The 23,457-nt window shown below is 49.3% G+C and overlaps 1 protein-coding gene across 1 annotated transcript in view; it reads left to right on the top strand.

Annotated features, from left to right (window-relative positions):
• The first annotated feature begins 691 nt into the window (after positions 1-691).
• The window catches only part of LOC136013095 (uncharacterized), a 46,988-nt gene continuing 24,222 nt past the window's right edge, over positions 692-23,457 (top strand). Inside the window, exon 1 of the mRNA XM_065676410.1 lies at positions 692-942. The gene's annotated coding sequence lies outside the window, so the exon portion shown is untranslated. The remainder of the gene's footprint in view (positions 943-23,457) is intronic.

Genomic DNA, 23,457 nt, shown 5'->3' with positions numbered 1-23,457 from the left:
TTCTGGATATGCAGGGCTGTCAGAGCCAGCCATTCCTGGAGACACCCTCACTTCCTCCCTGGAGAACTCGGCTCCTCACCCCTGCTGCTCACAGAGCCATGGGCTACAAAAGGTTTCGGGAGCGAGCCCACCAGTGCTTGTGCTTGTGCTTTCCCCTTGCCCTCCTCCTGCCGGCCTGCCATGAGGTGGGCTGGCGGCTGCAGGAGGAGGCTGGCCCCTAGGCCCGGGTCTCCACCATTCGCTGAACGTGGGTATTTACACGGCCTTTGGGGAAGCCGGCAAGTCCTCCACCGGCTCCTCTCTTGGTCACGACCCTCGAGGAGCCGGCATGCCAGAACACACAGTGGCGGTGCCCGGGAGGGAGGCGTGCAGGGCACCGGTGTGGCTCACTTGGCGGGTGTACCGCCAGCCCTGGGGCTGGAGCGCAGCGCACCGAGCTGAGGAGCCCGGTAACCCCCGTCCTGCCAGCGGGGAGCGGGCCGGCGCCTGCCATTTTCCCGGTGAGGCGGCGGCTTTCTCCCTGCCCCCGCGCCCGGCGAGTGCGGTGCGAGGGGAGGCGGCGGCGAGGCCCGGCCCGCCCGCCTGTCAGCGGAGTTGGAGTTCGCATGGAGGAGGCCGGCGGAGGAGGAGGGAGGAGGCAGGAGGAGGACGGAGGGGGACGTCTTGTTTGTGGCTTGTCAGCAGCCGCTGGAGACAAGCCTCCATGTGTGAAAGCCGCTTGGCATGAATGCCTGGGCCGTACCAAGCGCCGCGGCGCCCGCGGGGGGAGGCCGCCCCGCCGCCCCGCCGCCCCGCTCAGACAATAGGCCCCGCAAGGGTTCCCCCTAAGTTGCCTTGATGCTGCCCTAGCGCCCGGCGAGCGCAGGCCGCGCCGCCGGCTGGGTCCCGCTCCCCGCCGCCGCCCCCCGACATGCCGCCCCGCGCCTTCGCCGCCTGAGGCAGGTAAGCGCCGGCCCCGCCGCCCGACCCGGCTCGGCCTGGCCCCGCCGCCGCCGGGCAGCCTGCGCGCCGCGCTGCCGGCGAGGGACCCACGGCTGGCGCCGCCGCCCCGGGGCCGCCTCCCCGCCGCCCGGTTCCCGCAGCTCGGCGCGGCGCGGCCCGGCTGCCGGCAGCGGGGGGCGGCGTGTGCGCGCCGGCGTGCGTGCATGCGGGCTGCGAGTGCCGCAGTCAGCCCCGGCAGGCTGCCCGGCTCCCCCGGCCCCGCTCACCCGGCGGGGGGCGGAAAGTTTGGCCGCGGCCGGGCGGCGGCGGCCGTGCCCGCGGCGCCGTGCCTCCGTTCTCCCCCGCCCGCCCGCGGCGCGCAGGGGAGGGGGGAGCGCGGAGGCCGGGGGGGGTCCCGGGACTGATGAGGGGCAGAGAGCCGGAGCCGGACGAGAGGCGCCTTCCACCTGTTGGCTTCTGTCCCGACGGCTCCGGTGGGCGGCCGCCCGCACCCTGCCCAGCGCGGGGGTGAGCGCCGGGTCGGGAGCCGGGGTCTTTTGTCACTCCTGCATCCCTCGGAGCCCGGGCAGGGCCGGGAGGTCTGCCGCGGGGATGGGAGATGGCGCTTTCCCCCCTTCCTGGATGCTGGGAGATTAAATGAGATGTATTTACCGTTGCCGTTTATCAGCAAGTAAATATCTAGCTGGGCGTAAGAGCAGCAGTGTGAAGCCTGCTTGCTTGGTTTGCCTGCTGGAGGTTTTGAGGCTGTTTACCGACTGTTGGTGAGGTGATAATGTGCAAGAGAGAAAAAAAAAAAAAAAGCAAGCAGAAAAAGGCAGAGGGGAGAGAAACCTGGATCCTCCTGGCCGGCCTCATTACAACATCGGCACTGGATTTGGTTAGAATTTGGAGGGTTATTTTTCCCTTTTGGCGTGAGACGCAGAAAGTCTCCCGGTACGCTCAGTGCATCCTCACGAGGTCTTTTAAGTTTGTCCTGTGCCATCATTCAGGTTTCATTGATTCTAGTTGTTTTGTTAAAAAATAGCCTACAAGAATCTGAGCTGCGCAAATGTTCATCATCCTCATGTCCTGACACAACCTATGAGAGACAGGAGCTGAAAGAGGGAGAGAGAGTGAGGATACGTGCTTTCCCGGTCGAGGCTGGGAGGAGAGCATCATGTGTTGAAGAATACGAGCAGGAATGGGAGATGGGGGAGGGAGTCTAAATTGTCCTGAGACCCTATTCAATCCAGCAAGGAAGATGGAGGATCTTGCTGCTGCAGAAAAAAAATGTACGGCAGAAATCTAAGCCAGCTTCTCTCTGAGTTGTTACCTCCCTTCAGAAAATAAATAAGCAGGGAAAGAATCAAAGCAAACCCCCATGATTTGCGGTAATGTTTTCCAAGATACCTTTATCCTGCACGCTTTACAGTCAGAGCGTCCAGTGATGGAGGGATGTGAGAAGCAGGGAGAAAGACTCTGAGGTTTATCATCACAGGAGGGGGGAGAAGTATCGGATCGTGTTTGAAAGGAGACTTGTCAGGCGGTGAGGTAGGGGAGAAAATGCATGTTCCAGGCAGCTGGCCTGGGGAGGAGGAGGAAAACCTGTGTAGGGAGGATGTATACAGATGGAGGAGCAGGGAGGAAGGATATCCAAGGAGAACCTTGGACTGTCTCCTTGCAGGGCTTTAAAAAGAGGGGGAATTTTGAACCGGCTCAGGACAAGAGCAAGGACGGAACGTAGCGAAGCTGAATGTGATGCAGCAGGACTTTATGGCATGGAAGTTTGGGGCAGTTGCCAGGGGAGAAAATCTCTGTAGCCAGCTCAAAGGGTGGTAGGAACTTGTGTGAGGATTGCAGCTGAGGGGATGGGGAGAGCATGTGTCTCACCACTTGCATGAGTGGTTTCTCTGGTAGGAGAACATTCTGTTAAAATGTGATTGTAAATATCTGTTAATTACACTGGATTTTGGCAACGGCAAAGACAAAATATAAGTCCCTTATGAAAATAAGTGTGGGGATGAAGTAAAGCTTGGTCATGAATTCTCCTGCACACCCAACCCTGTGTGTGCGTAGAAGCAGCAAGTTAGCGCTACACCTTGTGCAGCACGTTCTTCCTCCTGAGGGGGAACATGCACACTTTGTAAGTGTGGATCCTACACAGCATGGCCTGATTCTTGTGTTTTCCTCAGTTTACATAATAGCTTATTCTATCAGCAGTGGTATTTGACAGCCAACTTTGCAACAGCACCAATTGCGATGTAAGGCAGCTAAGACTGAAAACCAGTATGTGCCATGTTTTGGCTTTTCTGTTCACAACAGCACTCCCGTGACGGAGCAGACACATACCACAGACATCACATGCACGAGAAAGTGACGCCGTAAAAATGTTGTGCACATACACATGCAGAGGACTGATCTCGGGTCAGACATACTCTACAGTTGCTGTCTTTGGGAAGGAGCCGAAGCAGTGCTTGCTCGTTGCAGACAGAACACACGCCTATCACATGCATGCATGCTCCACCTTTCCTCTCTGGGATCACCTGTTTGAATTACAGTTGGGCTCTCAGCTTGGGGAAGTTTTGCACCCCCCTGAATGGGGATTTGATGATGCCCTTTCAGTTCCAGCTTGGTGCTGGATGGGCTAGAGGCTCAAAAGCTTAACAACAGGGAACGCTAATGAGCCCCTGCTTGGCATGCTGAGAAGAAAGGCCAGGGGCTGAGCGGGCATACAAACAGTGTCTTGGAGCCCCCTGGCCAGAGCCTGGGCCTCAGCATGGAGGCTGGGGGGGTAGCAGACCCTCCGGAGTCGGGAGCAAGACGGCAGCGCTGCAGCAAAGGCGCGAGAGGAAACCATGTTGGGGGGAGGCGAGCAGGCTGCAGTTTCCACATCATCTGAAAACTCAACCTGCTGTCAGGACAGAAGGAAGCCTTGTGCATATTTTATATCACTTTTCTCCTTCTAGGACAAGTTGCTGATCGGATCAGCTATGCGCTTTAAAATCCTTGATGTGCTGATCAGCAAGTATGACTCAAGGCCAATAACCAGCCTTGGCCTCCTGCCTCTGCTCCTTTGTGGACAGTGGTTGCATCTCATGCTGCCCTTCCCCAGAGAACGTGTGCACAATTAAACCCTGCATGCTGCTCCTCAACTACAGCATGGGATGTGACTAGCTGCATGGAGACAGGGACAGAAAATGGCAACATGTCAGGGCTGGGGGGGAGGAGGTGGGGAGGGGACTTGGCCATTTCTTATGCTGTTTGCTGATGTGCGGAGGAGCATAAGTGGGTAAATCGGTTCTGCTGTGAACTGGTTGTGTGTTGCTCCAGTCAGAGCTGCTCCTGCCTCCGCAATCTTCAGCGGTGGCTCAGGAGTTGGTGGGGCTGGCAGCAAACAAAAGGTATTCTACTCCTTCAGCCTGGGTTTTGTGGGGCCGGCACACGGAGGATTTCTCCTCAGTAGTTACTCAGTGCTGCTCCTGCATGGCAGAGCCACATGAGACACCAGCATTGCTTCTACTCACTGGAGATGCAAGCACCACCGATGCTCCCTGCCCTGCACCTAAGGGGACAGACATTTTGGGCGCTGTAGTTTGGATAACAGTCTTGCACACACAAACACATCATTTGTGTGTCCTATGAACAAACTGGCAGTCCTGAACACCATTTTGGGACACATGAGGAAGCCAGTATTTCTGCTATGTGAGGCAGAGTTGCATACTTAACTGTTTGAGTTAATGTCACCCCTGCTTTCCCCTTCACTTGTCCGTTTTGAGGAACTGGTGGTCTTGAACACGGAGGTCTTGCAGAACTCAAGATCCTGACGGGCAGCCTTACGCAAATTGCTTTGAAGCTCGGATGGATCCTCCTGCTGCAATGTGTAAAATGGGGGCAGCACTTGCCCACCTCCCAGGGAAGGAGCCGCACGCCATGTTGATGGTGCTGTGTGAAGTGCTCCTGTGCAGACACCACAGTGGGCTTGTGCACTATCCCATGAGCAAAGCCTGTGGCTTTGCACCCAGCGTGGCTCAGGCTACAATAGATTCTGCTGCAAGTATGTGCACGCTTGGGCTCTCCTGGAAGGTGAGGTCTGTTTTGTCCTTCCAGCAGAAAACAGCACAACTTGCCAGTGACACGGGCTGTCCATGTATTCCCATAACAACAATATTACAAACATATGGTAAACCTGGTGTAACAACTGCTCTCCGTGTCCTCATGCAAAACAAGGAGCCGATTAACAACTTGAGGCTGTCTGAGGCTCTATCTCCCCAGACTGTGATGTCATCAGCTTTCCCAAGCCAACCTTAACCTGGTCACTGCTCGCATTGTAAACTTGTGTGTGAGTGTGTAGCGGGGAGAGCGGTGTGCAGGCATGGCTGTTTGTGCTTCAATCCGCTTCCCTCTGACTCAGAACTGAACCATCCCTTGGTAGGGTATTTGGGGATAGTGCGGTGAGGACGTTGTGCATCAGTTTAGTTCTTGGAAGAAGTTCTGCAGTGCCTGGGCTTGCTTACAACTGGGTTTCTCTCAACATCCTTTGTAAAAACAACCCCCTGAAAACTGCTCTATTAGAGACGCCATGGTAATTTTTGCCAAAAGAAGGGGGGGTGGTCTTAGCCCCGGGCTCTTTGCCAGACTGGAGCTCAGGAAATTGCAGTCTATCTAGGTAAAACTCCCCTATAGTTTAAATGAAAAAAAGTATTCATCTCTTACTGTCTTGAAGGGTTAGCACTGCATTTCTCTGGAGCCTTAAACAGACAGTGCATTCTAGCTGGAGAGGTGGTTACAGTTGCTTGCTGGGAGAAGAATTTTTTAATGCAAAACCAGGGGCCTTTTTTGCATTTTTTGGATGCTTCTTATTGCAGAATGCTGGATACATTGTAGGTTATTGCAAAGCTTGAACAAGTATGTAGATCAACGTAGAAACCTAAGTGCAAGGAAACCCTGGTGTGGTGTTTATGCGGGGGGCTGGCATCTTGCAGATGTATGTTGTTTTCTGGAGCTGAAAAATAAGGACCAGGTTTCAGTCTTGCGCGTGTGCATCTGGAGGCTGGATTTTGTATGTTGAGCAGCAATTGCTTTTGTAAGCTGCTGCTAAGGCACGTAACTGGCTGTGTGCAATTGGAGTAATGGAATGTGAAAACGCAACTACACACAGACCTGTAATCTTGCATGCAAAATACTGCTGGTCTAGTTCTCCAGGTACAAAAAAAAAAAAAAAATGGCCTGAGATTGTACTTGCCTTTCTGTTCAACTGTATTCACCTGCATTTTTCAGGTGGCAGCTGTGTGTACAGAGCACTGAATGATTATCCTTCCTATTTTTGCTCCAAGAAGGAAAAAATCAAATCCTTACTAGTGATCAGGGTAGCACATGTGGTGGTGCGGGTGGAGCTGGGCAGGGGGTTGCAGTGATAATTCCATAATCTCTGAAATTCTGGGGAAATGGCTGAGCAAAGGAGGAGAGGTGAGTGAGCTTCTTTTCCTGCTACAGATAAGAAGTATTGAACCATTGAGTTGGTCAGCGGTGTCAGGATCTGGCCTCCCCTTCAGCTAAATCCACTACTTTCTGTATGCCAAAACCAGATTGTGCATTTGAGTGCAGATGGATGCAGGGCTGAATATTGACACTAGTGAGGGTGTCTTTGGATATTCCAGCCCAGGGCAGTGCAGAACCCAAGTGTGGAACAGGTTTCCTCCTTCTCTCTCAGAGGGTGCATCTCAGCCTGGGCGACGCATGGGGGAACAGCTCCTTTTCTCTGCTGCTTCACTCTCCAGTGTCTCTGGTGACAGTGATAACAAAGGGCTGCTCAGCATTAGGTGATATGGATCTCTCTCAGCCCACTAAACCTGAGTCCTGCAGGCTTCTCACTAGCCCTTGGGGCATGGGTGTCACTGTCCGCTCACTGCTCCGGGTAGCCTGGGACAGCCTCGCTGCAGACTGAAGGCTGCACGTTCTCCACGAGGTCTGCAAGTGCAGATTTCTTCCAACTGAAAACCATGGTTATATTTTGGGGTTATTTCTTGCCATCCTGGGTCCTTGACTGCAGTCAATTCCATTTTGCATGCTGCTCTTTGTAATTGAATCTATCGATGTATATTTAATCCACTTGGCTCCACGGTTTGTAACTAGGCACTGCTTCCCAGCCTTCTGTCACTTGTTTTCACAATTACCATCTTTAAGTGAGGGTGGATGCCTGCCGCTCAGCAATAAACCTGGTTGCTATACTGCCTTGGAGGACCCATGCTTGGCCAGGTCAGCGCAGCTCCTGTCTTTGCATCTGGATGTCAGCCAGGTGTGTAGGGCTTGGGTAGTGGAAGATAAGCCTGTTGGGTTTAATTCTCCTCTCTGCCACTGATTTGCTGTGTGTGATCACAGGCAAGTCCTTTAACCTCAGATGGCCTCAGCTGACTTATCTACTCCAGAAAGGTGTTGTGATGCTTAATTATTGCCAGCCCTTCAGACAACCCTGAGGGAAGAAAAATGCATTTTATTCAGAAATGTCTCTGACCTTCCTGGCCTTTCTTAGCCATCTCGGTGGTGGTAGGAGATGTTCTCTTTCCTCCCTTAATGATGTTTCTTCCGTTTTTCATCTGTGCATTCACCCACTCTCTCAGCTGCATGTAAGAATGCCAAGCTGTCTGAAGTCATGGAAATATTTTTATAAACTTGACAGCCACAACAAACATTCCTCCTCAGCAATAAACAAACAAGGTACACAACTTGCCATTAGCATCAGTTTATAGCAGAGACCTTCGTCACTCACTGACGAGGGAATCCTCGTGCTAGAAGGCCATAAAGTAGTGTTGTTTGAGGTTAGGAAAATACTGGATCCTTTGGCTTCCTGTGTGCAGTGAGTAACTGGGAAGCTCTGTTTGCCCATGTGTGTACGGGACTGCAAGCAGGCAACGGGTATTTGGTTTATTCAGGGCTCTTACAAACTATATTTGGCTTGGGTGTATGTGGCATTTGGGGCTTGGTATTTGTTTGTATGCACAAAAAGCACTCTCTTCTGTGAAATGTAAAGGTGGTGCAAATTAAACTGGATAAATATTGGACACAAAAAAAGGAGCTGCAGGTGAAAGATGTTAGTGGGTGTTGCAAGAGCAAAGCCCCCATCGCAGCCTCCTGCACCCTGCTTTGGGTGCTGCTGTTAGCTGGTAGGGTTGGCAAGCACCTGAACCCACACTGAAACATCTTTTCCCTGCAGGTAATTCTCCGCATAAGCATTCAGATAGTGCTTGTTTGGTGCGTTCAAGGTTAGATTACTCTGAATATGTCTAAATCCAGGTCTCCAGAGACTTTGGTGCTGGCAAAAAAGAGCAGGTGCCACTTTTTCCTGTGACTTTGGGTTACCTCTTGTTCCTCTAGCAGGCCCTCTTCCAGCCATCTTGGGGTAGTGGGCTCTCTTTGGTGTGCTTTGGAGAAGAAAGTCAAGACTGTGGACCTGATGGAGCGAGTCCAGAGGAGGCCACAAAGATGATCAGAGGGCTGGAGCACCTCTGCTCTGGAGACAGGCTGGGAGAGTTGGGCTTGTTTGGAGAAGAGAAGGCTCCAGGGAGACCTTAGAGCAGTTCCCAGTACCTAAAGGAGGCCTACAAGGAATTTGCAGAGGGACAAAGGCCTGTAGGGACAGGACAAGGGGAATGGCTTTAACCTGACAGAGGGGAGATTGAGATGAGCTCTTAGGCAGAAGTTCTTCCCTGTGAGGGTGCTGAGGCGCTGGCACAGGGTGCCCAGAGAAGCTGTGGCTGCCCCATCCCTGGCAGTGCTCAAGGCCAGGTTGGACCACAGGGGCTTGGAGCAACCTGGTCTAGTGGAAGGTGTCCCTGCCCGTGGCAGGGGTTGGAACTGGATGAGCTTTAAGGTCACTTCCAGCCCAAACCAGTCTGGGATTTTTCACCTGTATCTTTGAAAGAAGACTATTGAGTAGGCAGCTAAGCTCCTTTCTAGCATCTCACTCATTCACTGTCTCGCTCAGTCTCTGCGCCTTAAGTTCCCCCCTTCTTAAAATGAAGATGACAAATCTTCACTCTGCTCCCATGAAACCTTTGAAAGCTAAGGACAAAAACATTCAGGGTTTTTGTTTTCCTTCTCCAGGAGACTGTAAATCCCTCTCCTCTCCCCTCTCTCTTCTCTCCATTTTCCTCTCATCTTAAGAATTCTTATTATATTCTGTCCCTCTAGGTCTCCTCTACTTCCACCGCTCTTGCAATCTGTCTCTTTCTGCTGTTTCCATATCCCCTTCTATTTGCAGCTCCCTTCCTTCTGTTCATGTCATTTTCTTCTCTCACCCTGTATCTCCTACCCTCCCCCACTATTCATGTGCCGCACACTCTTCCTATCGCCTCTCTCTGGTTTATCCCCCAAATTCCTCCCCTATGTGCTTCTCTGACGCAGACCCCTTTTTGGTGTCCCTCTCTGTGTGCCCCTGCAGCCGGGCTGCATGGGCCGGCCAGGGCATGGGATTGGCCAGGCAACCCCTGGTTGTAGCTTGCCCTCTGGCTGAGCAAAGTGAGACTTCCTCTGCTTATGCCCTGCTGGCTCTGGATGGGGCTGCCCCAGCTCTTGTTCTGAGCTGCAGCATGGTTGCCACTTCAGTGTCTGTTTCTGCCTGGGAGCCTGGTGAAGTCTGGAGTCCTGAGTTTTGTCTCCTGATGTCACCTTACCTCCCTGGACATGGCCTTGTGCCTTGTTCTGGTCCTGGCCTATTTTGCTAATCCTGTTCTTCCAGCTTGCCCTGGCTATAGACACTCTGCCCTGAAAACATGGATTGTGTTCTGCCTTTCTGCTTGGAGACATCTGTGGGTGTTCCCCTGCATCACTCCCGGTGGAGTTCAGGTCCTCTGCTCTGCCCGGGAAAGCCGTGATAGATGAAGGAGAGCACTAGCACTAGGGGTCTGGGGAGGTATCTGCATCCTGTGGAGAATTGCACTGAGCCCAGAAGCCAGTACCCAGCACATCAGGACAGCTGTGCTCTGTTCTGGGTGCTTTGGACAGGATGGGAACAGCCTTAGGGAGAACCCCTTTCCCATCTATCCGAACGATAGCCACAAAGAGGTTATCCCACTCTCTGATATGCGATAGCATTTCCTCCATCAGCCAGAGTGGATGCAGCCTATTTAATCACTTCCCTGCAGGGACATGATTTTGCCTGCAAGGATCCTGGCCAGCAGCAACAGCTGAAAGGTATGTTTGGATATCTCTTCATGGACTCTGCCTCCCACAGTGGGGACATGGCAAAGTCCTTTCCCCAGGTCAGGGAGAGGTGGTTGCAGCTAGGCTGATGGGACAGCTGGCAAACGAGGGTTCATCAAGTGTCCCTGACATTAGGGCACAAAGAGGTCATGTAGGTGGCCATGCACTGAAGTTCATCCAGTGTCCTACAGGACAGGGCATGGTGACTTTGTGGCCTCCAGTGCAGTTTAGATCTGTTTCTGGGTAGCACCACATTTGCCCCTGCCAGTCGTGACTCAGGCCCAGGCTCATAAAAGTCCTCAGCCTCAGCTCTCCTAACCAGGCAGTTCCTGATTTTTCCCTTCCGTTTCTGCAACTGACCAACACTTCCTTAGCATGCTGAGAATGGTATCCCTTGTGTGGCTCTGTGCAAGGTGTCATATACCTTTTCCCGTTTTTCCCACAGCCCTTTCTCTCCCTCTCCATACCTGCCTCACCTGTTTTACCTGCTCCTTCCCTCCCGCTCTGCCTGTGGGCTAGGTCTCTCTCCAGACTCTTTCCCAAAACCTTGTTCCTCTGCCTTGTTTGCCCTCCCATCTGACTTCCTTGTCTCTCTGGTCATGCTGTGAGCTGTCAGCAGCTCCGGGAGAAGGACCATTGCAAGAGCAGGGCAGAGACTGGAGGGTGCCTGGGAGAGCAGAAGGGGAAGGCAGAGTGTAAGTAGATCAGGGTCCATCGTTTCCTGTTGTCTTTGGTCTCTTCCAGGTATGTGCTGTTAGCAGAAGTTCCCTTCCCCCAGAAGAGTGATTTTCCCACTGCTTCTTCTTCACTGTTGCCAAGCTCCTGAAAGGTTAATGAAGTCATTCACTGCAAAAGGAAAAAGCCCGTCTTCCCGTGTTTTGCATAAATTAATCTTGGAGATTGTGGAGCAGCCCGTGTACCCGGCACAGGGCATGCAGCGATGTCCTTGAGTCTTGTCACCCAAAGCGCAGCTCTGGGAGTATCACTTGGGTGATACTGTCCAGTCCTTGAGATCAGCTTAGGTTAAAACTTGGGTAAAAAGCTGTGGCCTCTCCACCATCTCTAATCATCTTTTGTTGTGACTAAAGGGGACTAGGGAGGAGGTGCCCAGGAATGCCTGCAAGCCTCCCCTTCCTCTCGTTGCAGTGGATCCTCATTTCCCACAGATCCTCTTTAGAAAATGCCTTGTATCAGGTTTCATTCCCACTGGATTTTTTCTGCCTTAGAAGTATGGAAAAAATCATTCAATTGGTTTTGAATCGCATGAGTGGGAGGAGGAACCAGCCCCAGAAGATAAGTGTTCTGACCTTTACTGCACTCAGATAACTGAAAATAATAACAAATAAATACATCTTGTTTCTAAACCTCAGACTCAGGGATGTGTCCCTGCCTTATGCAACAAGAGCCTGAGCTAGGGCTCTCAGGAGGGTTGAAGATACGAAGCTGGCAGCTCTCTACAGTAAGCAGCAGCCTCTTTGCTTTCCTTTTGGAAATGCAGCTGGACCAACCCAGATATTCAGGATGGGAGGGGACAGGGACAGTGTCACTCAGTCTCCTGCCATCTCGCTGCTGGGACCCTGGATGTTTTACTGGGACTACTACGTCATGACAATGAAAATTTGGTTATTTCTGGCCCTTGTCTTTGTCCTTGCACTTTTTGCCTCTTCTTTTAAGGCCGTACGGGGCTGGCCACCAACTGGACCTCTGTGTGCAGGCAAACCCTGGATAAGAGTATGGGATTTGCTCTGAAACAACCCCTGTGTTAAAGCTCCTACATTGGTGAATGTTTGATAATGCCTGAGGGAGCCTGTCTGGAAGGAGGACACATTGAACTGTGACTCACAGTGAGCTCCCTGGGTCTGGGTCTCAGGTCAGTGACTCAAACCTTCACCATCCCCTGCAGATGCCCCTGGGGAGGTCCATGTGAGACGGCTTCTCTTTGCAGGCCTCTGGTGACAGTAGATATTTGTGCAGTGCATGCTGAAGTGCTGGTATGGGACTGGGGTCTTGTTGTGCAAGGTACTGTCCAGACACCAGAAAGAAACAGTCCCTGCCCTGGAGGACTTACTGTAGTCCCAAATCAGAGCATGCGTGGTGTAGTGGTTGTGACTTGATGTTCCTCCACCAGGACGTTGTTTCCCTTCCTTCCTCTGTTACGTAGGGAGCTTGTTTGCTTGGTTTCTGCCATCCAAACCACTGCCAACTGAAGAGATGCCTGTATGCAGAGCTCAGGGAGGATGTTAGGAGGTTTTTGGCACTCTGTCAGTGTAAAGCATCTTATTTATTAGAGTCTAATGCCCATTTGGGATGCAATTCTGATCTAAAGCTCCTGAATTCCTTCCTTTTAACGCTAAAGATGCCATTCAGAGGCCCCCTGGGCCCAATCTATGCTTCTGCTGAACACTGCCCTGATCATGTATCTACCACTGTCTTGTTCAGACTTTGGGTTCAGTGATTTTGTTTCCATTATAAAATCTCCAGCTCACCTCTTCCTGCAGGGGTTCCAGCAGATACCTGAATAATACCTATGAGTACTGTATTGCACCATATGGAAGCACGTGCATTTTCAACACGTAACCTAGCGTGTGTGTGGATGCTTTGCATTCATGTTGTGTGGATGCTTTGCATTCATGTTGTATGGATGCTTGCATTCGTGTTTTCTAGTGTATTTGTGCTGGAGGAGGTAGCAGCAAAAGCCTTGTCAGCTGGGAAGAAAGGAATGACAGGCTTGCTCGGGGAGGGACGGGGGAGTTTGGTAGCTGAGGTGAGGCTTGGGTAACAACAGGAGGGGCAGATTAGATTTAGGATCCATGTTGCTCACTTAAGAAAATAGGAGAAGTAGTACATTGTTTATTGGGGATTGTGTTATTCCTGTGCATTATTTATTAATCTTCTGCTAATGGTACTGCATAAAGAAGTGGCACTTGTACAGGAATTTCACAGACATCAGGAGGATCAGTTCCAGGAGGTATTGTAACCAGGTCAGGCTGGTGTAGGGAATCCTGCTGGGCTTAGTTTTGACAGGCTTTGGAAAAGAGAAGGTTGTTCAGGAGGCATTTGGGGGGAAGAAGGGGGGTGCCTGTGCCTCACCAGGGAACAATGATCACTGTGAGGATAAAGGGCTAGGCTGGAAGAAGACATGGAGACAATAGGGAATTCCTGATTCTGACACGGCTTCAAGATTCCAGCCTAAAGTACTAGAAAGCATGAGAAAATCAAGTGTTTAGCAGGAGTAATAAAGGTTTAGGAGTAATAAAGGCAACTGGTGAGAGAAAGCCAAAAGTAAAGAGACAGCAGAGTTTACTACATGCTGTACCTCGAAGTGGATCCTGGAAGGCTTGAATTGGAGGCAGGATTTGGAAGAAGGGATGTACAGAAAAAGATGGGCTGTGCAGTGATCATGACTGAGCCATTCTTGACTTGCCTGTAACGCCCAACAGCACAGACCTGCATGTCTGCAGCTTCAGCAGGGTTGGCAGGCTCAGCAGAGGTGTTGGGGTACTCTGACTGCTTAGGGACAGGAGGCCATGGATGTTTGTGAAGTTTGCAGCACAGACAGGTGGGTGCTCCAATACAGATCTTGAGTACAAGTCCTTCCTGGCACTTCAAAGATGCCCAGTCACCTTGGAGAGGTGGGACTGGTATTTTGGTAGGTGGCATTGTTCATTCACTCAGCCATGAAACTGAAATTGGGCACAGTATCTGCAGTCCGGTGGCTTAGATGGCAGAAACTAGGAGGTTTCCTCCAGCAGGAGGAAATCATACTACTGATGCAGACCATCTGTGGGTGAGAAGCAATTTCTGAAATACTGGACAACTCATAGTCCTCAGAATACCCAGACAAAAATGCAGTGCTCAGAGGGTTTTTTTTTTAAGCTTTGGCCACGTCAACATTAGGCAGGGAACACCATACTTACTGCTTGAAACTGTTCCCATAAGCCAAGGGCAGGTGTAAATGATCGTTGCCTTGGTGTCTCTTTTACCTGAGAATCTCAGGGCTGAGCTGGTGCAGAAATGTTGAGGTTGAAGGGGAGGAGGAGAAGCTGCAACATAAACACAGCTTGAAGGTCTGTCCTTCGTTTTTCTCACTGCAGTGTAAAGCCAACTTTGTTAGATCCAGTCAGCTTGTGAACATGGATAGTCTTGTCGCACAGACAGGCTTTGCAAGGAGCTCCCATTAGCTAGAACCAGGCTCTTCCCTCAGCCATCACATACAGCACAGCTGAGCCACTGCCACTGAGCAGCGCTGGATGCAACTTCTTATTACATGTAGCATCGATGTAGAACATCCAACAAGTACGTACAGCTGTTGGCTGTGCTTAAGAGTTTTTGTTTTAAAGTTATTGTAAGTCTTAACACCGCACAGCACCCTACAGCAAACCTTATTCTGTGCAGCAGTCGTGGTGGTGTAGGTAGTGCTAAATGCACTGAGAAGTTATAACTGTGTGGTTAACGTGTAGCGTTTGAATGAACCAGGCCATGATTGACACAGCTCTGTTAATCCGCTGTGTCTAATGGAGCAGAAGGTGACTCAGGCCAACCATCTGAAACACCTCCAGAGATCATTTCTCTAACTTGGGAGAATTGAAGATCATCCGGGACTTGAGTTTTTAACAAGGCTTATCCACTGGGGAGGGACCGTCCATTTAGAAATCAAAGTGCTGATGAGTCCAGGAATGATAAAATCACCCTTGGATTTTTTTTTGTGTGTGTGAGCTCCTAGAAGTCATCTATGTTGGTATAAATGAGATCATTTGGCCTAATTAGTTCCAAGCTTAATTAGCAGTAATTATCCCAACATGGGAGTAGTACTCAAGTAGGAAGTACTGAGTCCTCGATTAGATAGATCTCTAATTGGTGTTACAATATTGTAATTAAAGCATGCTTGTACGCCTCTGCCTCTGCAAGTGATTTGTTTTATGTCTGATTAAACAGGGAGTCCGGCAGCCTCAAGGAGGCCAGGCTATCACTACTGATTGAAACAGCGTATTATTCTGTGTTATAGGAAAGAAATGATGAATCACATGTACTGGGAAACACTATGGGCCAAATTAATCCTTTGAGTAATTGCTACTGGAGTTAGGGAAGTTACAACTGGGGTGAATTTGGCCTCAAGTGCATAAGCTCTATCTGTATATCACACACTTAAACAAATACTCATTTGAATGTGCAGTCTGGCAATTATACCATCAGACGAGTGCAAGTAACTTATCTGTGCTTGTGATCGCTGGGTTGCACGTGTGAGTTTGTTTGGCTGCTGGGTGATCATTGTTAGATTGCACACTCTGCTCATGTCTTGCAGCAGGTGGTGCCATGTGTCCCAGGATGCATTCGGCACAGCTTTAGGTCATCTCTCCTTGTCTGGGTGAGACCCAAAAGGTACTGCTGGGGTCAGCGGAAGCACCCTGCAAAGGGAGGAGATGGACAGATAAAGTATGCTCTTCTCTTCCAGCACCATTACCTTTACTGTAGCCAGTGTGACCCTCCCCGGCAGCAGACACTTCAGAAGAGCAGGTCAACAGGTGGGTTTTGGAGGAGTTTAAGGAAAAAGAGAGCAAACCGGGAACTTTCTGAAATTAGTCAGCTTCAAAACATGAAAGCTTCCTATGTCTTTTTAAGAAACCACCTCCTTAAGAGTTGGCAAGTGCACTGCTTTATTACTTATCTGTTCACTACATGAGTGGGCGACTGTACTTCCTGATTCGGTTCTTCAGTATAGAGAGATCATCAGCATAGGTCTGTAGAGGACAGTAACTCCTCGCCTACAGAAAGTAACAAATAGGAATAAGGATGCATGTATCTTCTGGTTGTCACAAAGGATTTCAGAGCACATTCGAGTCATATCCGAAGGAAAATGCCAGCTTATTTCTATTTTACAGCTGCAGAAGCTGAGGCACAGATCAGTTACTTCTCTTGCTGTAGCTCATGGAGCAGGTGTATGTATGGCATGTGTATGGCAGCAGCAGGAATGCGGTGCAGGTTTCACCACCTTCTGCTGCACCCACAAAACCATCTTTCTTTCCCAATGGGCAAAGTCTGGAAGGAGGGAGATCACTTGAGCAAGGAAATAAAAGTACACAAAATTCTGTTAAAGCAATATTAGGGATAAGAATATAACACCCCCCCCCCCCCCCCCATACACGGGAATTCAAAGGAAGGGTTTCCATAGCAGCGTTGCTTGCCCATATTGTATATACACTGGTTTGCATTGCTCTCATGTTGTCAAAGGCATATTCTAATATCTGCGTGTGCAATATGTCTGAATCAGAGTTGCTATGAAGCTTAAGGCTGAATTACACCACAGAGGCATATTCTTGCGCGGTGCTGGGAGGAAATAATAGAAGTAGGTTTTGTTCGGATTTTTCTCCAGTGATCCATTTTTCTTAGAAAATTGCTGATTTGCCAAAACTGTTGCTATTTTCAGGAAAAGTTGATTCCAGTTTTGTGTCCCATCTTGAAAAAAAAACAACCCTGAGAAAAGTTTTGAAGTTGTCGAAGTGCTTCAAGGAGATAAAATGAAATCTTGCATTTCATTAATTTGCTTGTAGTTTCTAGGTACAAGTTTTGGAAACTATTTTCTTCCCTTGATCAGATGTACAAAAATTATTTGAAATCTCTTGAAATCATGAAGGAATAAAAAGAATTCCCTTCTCTTTCACCCTGCATAGTCCTGAACTGCCCTGAAAGTGGGGGGTGGCAAGGGAGCAACTGCATCACTCACACCATGTGTGTTGCAGTGAGACAGGTTACCCCCATTGTGAGCAGTTGTAAGGTAGAAGAAAATGCCTGTGCAGTACCACTCCAGTCTTTTAGAACACCTGACTAAAACCCCCAATATCACCTGGGTATCCTGGGGTTAAGCTGTTGGACCAGGAGGGTTTTGGGTGGGAGCTTCTCACACCATTCATTCCTTCAGCAGATGATGGGATCTGAGTGAGGAGGGAGCTGCCTCTTCCTCTTCCTCACTGACACCCCACACAGGGGATCAAGGGGGCTGAACTTCTCACCTCTGTCTCCGCTGGCAAAGTGCCTCTTATGTGGCAGCACAGCTATTCCCTGCTCTTGCGCCTGTCTATCCCCTACTTTCACCAGCTCATCCATGCTCTGAAGTTCTCTGGGGGAGAAGAAAGGATGTTGTGCTCCAGGCTGGGAAGGAGTGCTTGTGCTCATGGAAAAGCCCTGTGAGTTGGTTTGGCATCACTCTTCCCACTGGCAGCAATGTTTCCTCACTGCCAGCATTCCCAAATGTTGGTGTAGCCTGTATGCCAACGGCTGCTTTCTCCCTGCTCCTTCATGTTGCAACTGCTAATTTCTGTGCCTGTGCCTGAAGAGCTGTAGTTTAGACTTGCTTTGCCATGCATTGAAGCTGTGCTTGTTTAGGAAAGAAACTGCAAAAGGGGTGTGGGAGAGAGGAAAAAGAAAAGAGCTTTTTTTTCATCCCCTATGTGGTAGTGGTGGATGCTGGGTATTGGAGAGAGGCAAGCTGACAAACATCTGAATGAGTGGAAGAGACTCCTAACCCAAAGGGAGGAGTTGTGGTTTAGGTTAAAGCCACAAAGGAAGTGAAGGAGGTTACCACTTTCCTGTCTGTGGGCAGGAGGTTCTCCTTGTGCTCATTTGAAGGCTTAGCTCTAGCTCATTCCTCCCTAGGAACATACTCATCTGTGTATTTCTTGAAAAGCATTCGATCTGGCGTCTGATCTTGGGAGTGACAAACATCTCCTTCATCCACAGAAATCAGCAGGATCTGGGAGCTAAAGAACTGGGAATCACAGTCTAATTTATGGAGCCAGATATTCTGAAGCATCTTGTTAAGCCATGTGTCTGGTGCTAGAGTATATAGTGTATTTCGCCATGCATCTTCGTCTTTGATTCCAAGATTGCTGATTTTATTGTGAGTTTCCATACCTCCAGGGCCTGCTGGCTCCCCACAGGTCTCGCTTCTCTCCTGTTCCTGAGTGATGGGCAAATTATGTAGCTATCCTGCCTGGATCTATCAGTCTTGTGTGCTGATACAGGGCAGATTGTGTGTCGGGTTCCTCCCAGCATGGCCTGTGGTCAGTATTGTGGTCTTGATTTTCACTGCCTGCTTTTCTTTTATTAGCTCTGAGGCTACAGCTGTATGTGGTTGAGAAGTTTGTTGTCTCAGCTCTGTAGCTTCACACTTCACCTGCGAGGAGATGAAAGAATGCAGGAGTGCTCTTACAAGGGAGCAAACCTTGCCCTGAGCCTGAGGGGTGCTGGCATGCAAACCTGAGCTATCACATGGTGACTGCACCATTAGAACACTGTCAGTGACAGTGACTTCAGTACGTGCCACCAGTGCCTTCTGATCACAGTGCACTGCTGTACATGAAAAGAGCATCTGAAAGATGCTCCCTAAAGAGCTGTTATGTGGTCTCTAACCTTCCATTACCAGCTTACTTTAGCCCCTAACCCTGGCCTCAGGGTGCAGCACAATCATTTCTTTTACCAGGTGTGAAAATCGTATTTTGCCATGTGAGGATGATTGCTCTATCAGGTGTGTTACAGTATCTGGAGTTTTTTGTTGGACTTTTCTTTTTTTTAAGGCTTTGTTAGAACGACAAGATATCATTAAAGATTTAGGTGTGGCAAATGTGTCCTTTTTTTTCAGAGTGTTTCCTTTCAGAGACCTTCATGCTATTGATTGTAAGTAGATTTTCCTCCTCTGTTTTGAAACATTTCCTTTGCCTATGGATTTTCAACGTTACTCACTGGATCTGTGTTCAGTCTGTTCCCCAGACTATATTATCCAGCCAAATTCCCTTACTGTTGGCCTTCAGGGACCACTTCTGAAGCTGGAGAGACCATTCATTTGTAGTGTTCACTCAGTCCCGAGCAACTATCCAGCGTTGCATCCTCCTTACTCCAGGATGTACGCTGTCGTCTAACTGAGCCATGGTCTGCTTTCAGCATGTGCTTCAGTGGGTCCCAAACCCAGCCTGGCAACAGCCTTGAGCTACCCCTTGCTTGGAGTGAGCGGTGTTTGCTTGGATGTTTAAGATGGAAAGGGAAAACTCTATAATGGGGCAGTGAAGAAGCTGGAGTGGTAAGCAGCTGAAACTGTAAGGTTATTTGGTTTTGGTATCAGTATTATGTTGCTTGATCTCATCCTTGTGGCCATTAGAGCGGGGTGCGAGATTTATTTTTGGCAAGGGCAGAGACCTCAGCAGGGAGGCTTGAGTGCCAATGCAGCGCAGAGCCCAGAGCAGTGAGGTACCACTGCCCTTTCGAGGGCAAGAGCCCATGATGAGCAGGCTGGGGTTCACCAGCATTGCTCTCCCCAGGATGAGGCCCTGTGGCCCATGTTCTGCTGGTGGGTGAAAGAGCTCTGTGACAGCCAGCTGTACCCCACCTCCTGTGGGTTCAGCCATCTTTTGGTGGATCATATGTTTAAGTCGTTGAAGACTTGGATTCAGACCTTAAAGCTTATGGTATTTGGCTTTGTTTACCATAGTATTACAGCCTTAGGGCCACAGAAAGTGCAGCTTTATTGAAATCATTGGAGTGGTGCTTGCTTTTGGCAGCAGGGAGCTGGGGACATGTTTTTTTGGAATGTGTTGCCAGGAACTTAAACCCTTTTCTTTGGGAGATGCTTTGGAAGGATGGCTCAAGTAAGTGCTTGGGGAACATTGTCCTAATGGAAACAAGACATGGGAATGATCGGGTCTCAGAACAACTCTTATTTCTTCCCCACATCTGTGAGTTTCAGAGCCCACCATCCTAAGGTTCAGTCCTTCTTTCCTTCCTCATTACCATAAAATCTTAGTTTTAAACCTCATATATACCACCAAGAGCTGGGAAACAATGGGGGACACTGCAGTCTCTGCACATGGGAGAAATGGGGACTTGATGGCACTCAGGCAGGCTGGGGTTGTGTTAGTGGATAAAACAGCAGAAATCCTCATTAGCTGATTCTTAAATGGAAGGTACCCATGCTTCAGCATTTAAATGCTTAGAAAAGATTCATGCTATAGCCTTTGATGCTGGATACTCATAAAAACAATAACCAAATATGCAAGTGGTTCTTAAAGACACTGTAGCCAGTGAATTACCTGGCATTCATTTTGTTGCGGTTTGACAGAAAGGACAGGCAAAAGGTACAGATTGTGTAGGAGCAGCCCACCTTGTGAGCAAGCCAAGGCACAGAGAGTGTATCCCATCACAATTGCATTACCAAGGCAGGTCCCCTGAGCAACACCATCTCCCATGTTAAGTGGATGCTCTAAAAATATAAGGATACAGACAGAAAAAAAACATGCTGTCCTAGGTGTCTCTCAGGACCTGCAAGGCAGGTATTGTCAGCAGATGTATTCATGCTAAGGAATAAACAGATACCACTTAAAATAAGCTGGCAGATTTTGTGTTCAGATGGAGTAGGAACACTCACGCAGTCTGTTATTGCAGTTCAGCTGTGAGAGGACTAGCAAAATGTTTGGGCAGAAGTATGTCCAGCCATGACATCTGTTGCTAAAGTGGTCCAGAGTTTGCACCATAAAAGCGCACAAGTGAACATGCAAAAGAAGGAGAGTGAAGCATTTCCAGTGAGTGAAAAGATAAGCCACAACTCTCAAGTGTCCTTTAATAATGAAAAGTCCTGTTTTTCTTGGTATTGTCCTCTATCATCTGTGACCTTGCAGATCTGAGAGCTGCCGATGATTACTGCAGAAGAAAGTCAGCACCACGCTGATGATAAGCCAATATCTGAAGAGCAAGGGGGAAATCTGCTTGTTTTCTTTGGAAGGATCTCACTGTTTTATGTAATCTTTGTATAGCACCCGCAAATCAGTGACTGGTACTTTTGAAATGTATTTCCTTCATCAAAAGCTATTTGAAACAACAGGTAGCACCTATCCATTCAGTCTAAGCTCCCTTGACGTTTTTAAATGACAGATAATGAAAACTGTCTTCATTATTACTCAAGCAATTTCATCAGACTGTCACCAGCAAACAATGGCAAATTAAAGACTGAACAACCCTCAACTCTACTCTCCGAGGTATGTGTGCGAGAATACCCGATGTCTTTTCTACAGCTCCTAGGAAATAGAAGAGGTGATTTCGCAGGTGGGAAGCGTTCTGATGTGCGAGGTACTACAGGTCAACAGGAACATGTTAAAATCTGTCTGGAAACCAATGGTCAGATGGCATAAACAGGGAGCACAAATGCACAAGTAATTGTGGGCGAGAGATGAGGCTTATCTAACAGAGCGCTGAGTTCTGCCCTGCCTTCAGTTTATGAATGGAGTTAAAGCTTGGTGCCAAACAGAGCATATTGCAATTGTCTAATCCATAGGTGACAGAGACAGACGTGATAGTAGGCAGAGCTGCCTCCAGAGAGGGCTCATCGGAACAGCCAAGTCAGCCTGGCATTATTGCTACCTGATTGTCAGGAGCCTGTCCAGGCCCCTGCTTCTGAACCTAGCTGAAGGAGCCACTGTTGAGTTGTGGTGCAAGCTTATCTTCCCCTACTTCACCCTCCCCAGCCAGCACTGCTTCAGGCTTGCCTCGTCTGAGTGTCAGTCACCTGCGTCCTTCCCCCTCACCCCCCTGAATTCATAGACCTCACCAAGCTGTCCCCCGCAGTTAGATTAAAGGGAGCCAGAGAGTAGAAGGGGCATTTCACAATAAAACATCATTTATATGAGCTGGCTGTGGTATGGAAGAGGCTAGCACCAGGGAGTGAATTATAGGGGTCCAGAAAAGAAAGAGGCTATGGCAGAGAGAGGGTTGTTATTGGAGGACACAGGGAGCAAAATGACTGAGATAGAAGGTATAGATAAATAGTTAGAAATAACCACAGTGGTGTGATTTGGAAGGAAAATCAGTCACTACTTCAGTCACCAGTGGTGTTCAGTTTGGGGAGCCGAGTGGTAAATTACAGGCAGGTTAGGACTGCAAGAACATCTGTGACCCTGTGAAGTGCTGGAGAGAGAAAAGTTGCAGTAGCAGTGAGTAAGATTCAGATCTGAACATGAGTACCTCAAGGTGAAATAACAGAAGGAGAGGAGGCGGGAATATTGATTTCTGCCTCACAAAACAGACAACAACGCCTACTTTTTCATAGCAAGAATTTAACCATTCGCTTTAATGGGCCAGTCTGCAGTACTGTGGAGGCTTGGTTTCTTCTTTGTGTGCAATCTCGAGGGGAAATCATGCTGAAGTTGTTTTTATTTTATTGTAGGGAGAGACATGAACAAAATTTCACCCTCAGACACCTGTGTGCTAACTGCAGGGGCAGCTGCGGTCTGTGAGTGTAACTTGCCTGCAGTTGTTGTGCAGCCAGCGGGTACCCTGAGCAGCCGGAAGCCGAAGGAGCAGCACTGGAAAGCACAAAAAGCCTGTTATGCCAAGAGAGCTGTTGTATGTGTTGGTGACAGATGACTTGTTCTGTCTGTCTGAGGGCAGATTTAGCTTCCTTCTGTTTATCCCGCAAGAAGGATGCTCCTAGTGAAAGGACAACGGAAAATACTTTAAGCTGAAAGAGAGCAGATTTAGATTAGTCCTTGGAAAGAAGCTCTTCCCTGTGAGGGTGCTGAGGTGCCCAGAGAAGCTGTGGCTGCCCCATCCCTGGCAGTGCTCAAGGCCAGGTTGGACACAGGGGCTTGGAGCAACCTGCTCTAGTGGAAGGTGTCCCTGCCCGTGGCAGGGGTTGGAACTGGATGAGCTTTAAGGTCCCTTCCAACCCAAACCAGTCTGTGGTTCTATGTTTCTATGAAATTTCCTTTTGTTGGTTTTACACTATGAAAGCACACACATCTGTAGCTCAGTGCTGCAGGGTGGGCACTGCAGAGAGCATGGCTGGTAGTTGTGCATGGGTGCTTGCTGCCTTGGACTAGGCTCAGCAGGTGGCTCAATGGAAGCAGGAGGTGAGTTTGGCAATTTTCTGAGTTGCTGCCATGTCTCTTCTCATTGAGGTCAGAGATGGTCAAAGGGAGTGCAAAGTCATGGCTGGGAATCTTAAAAGGCTTGAGGGTCAGGCAATTCCACAGCCAGGTTCTCCTGGCAGCACCACAACATGCAGTGTATGTTAGCAGTTCCCTGTAAAACAGGGACGATGTAGCAGGAGCAATGTTCCTGGGCAAACATTGATTTCGGAGTCTCCTGTATGCCAAAATTTGCTATCCTTGTTTAGTATGAATTTGTATTTTTCTTGTGCTTCACAGACATATGTTTCCCCAGATTCTGTTTACCTGATTTCCCTTCTGATTCAGTATCTCTTCTCTCCTTCTTCTCCCTCTTTTTTTTAATCATAGGAGATAATGCTGAGCATTTATCTCTGTGGCTGCATGGTGTTTGCCTCATACCTGCTTATTGACT

Source organism: Lathamus discolor, chromosome 4 (assembly GCF_037157495.1).
Source record: "Lathamus discolor isolate bLatDis1 chromosome 4, bLatDis1.hap1, whole genome shotgun sequence".
Taxonomy (NCBI): domain Eukaryota; kingdom Metazoa; phylum Chordata; class Aves; order Psittaciformes; family Psittacidae; genus Lathamus; species Lathamus discolor.
This window is presented reverse-complemented; position numbering and strand designations above follow the sequence as displayed.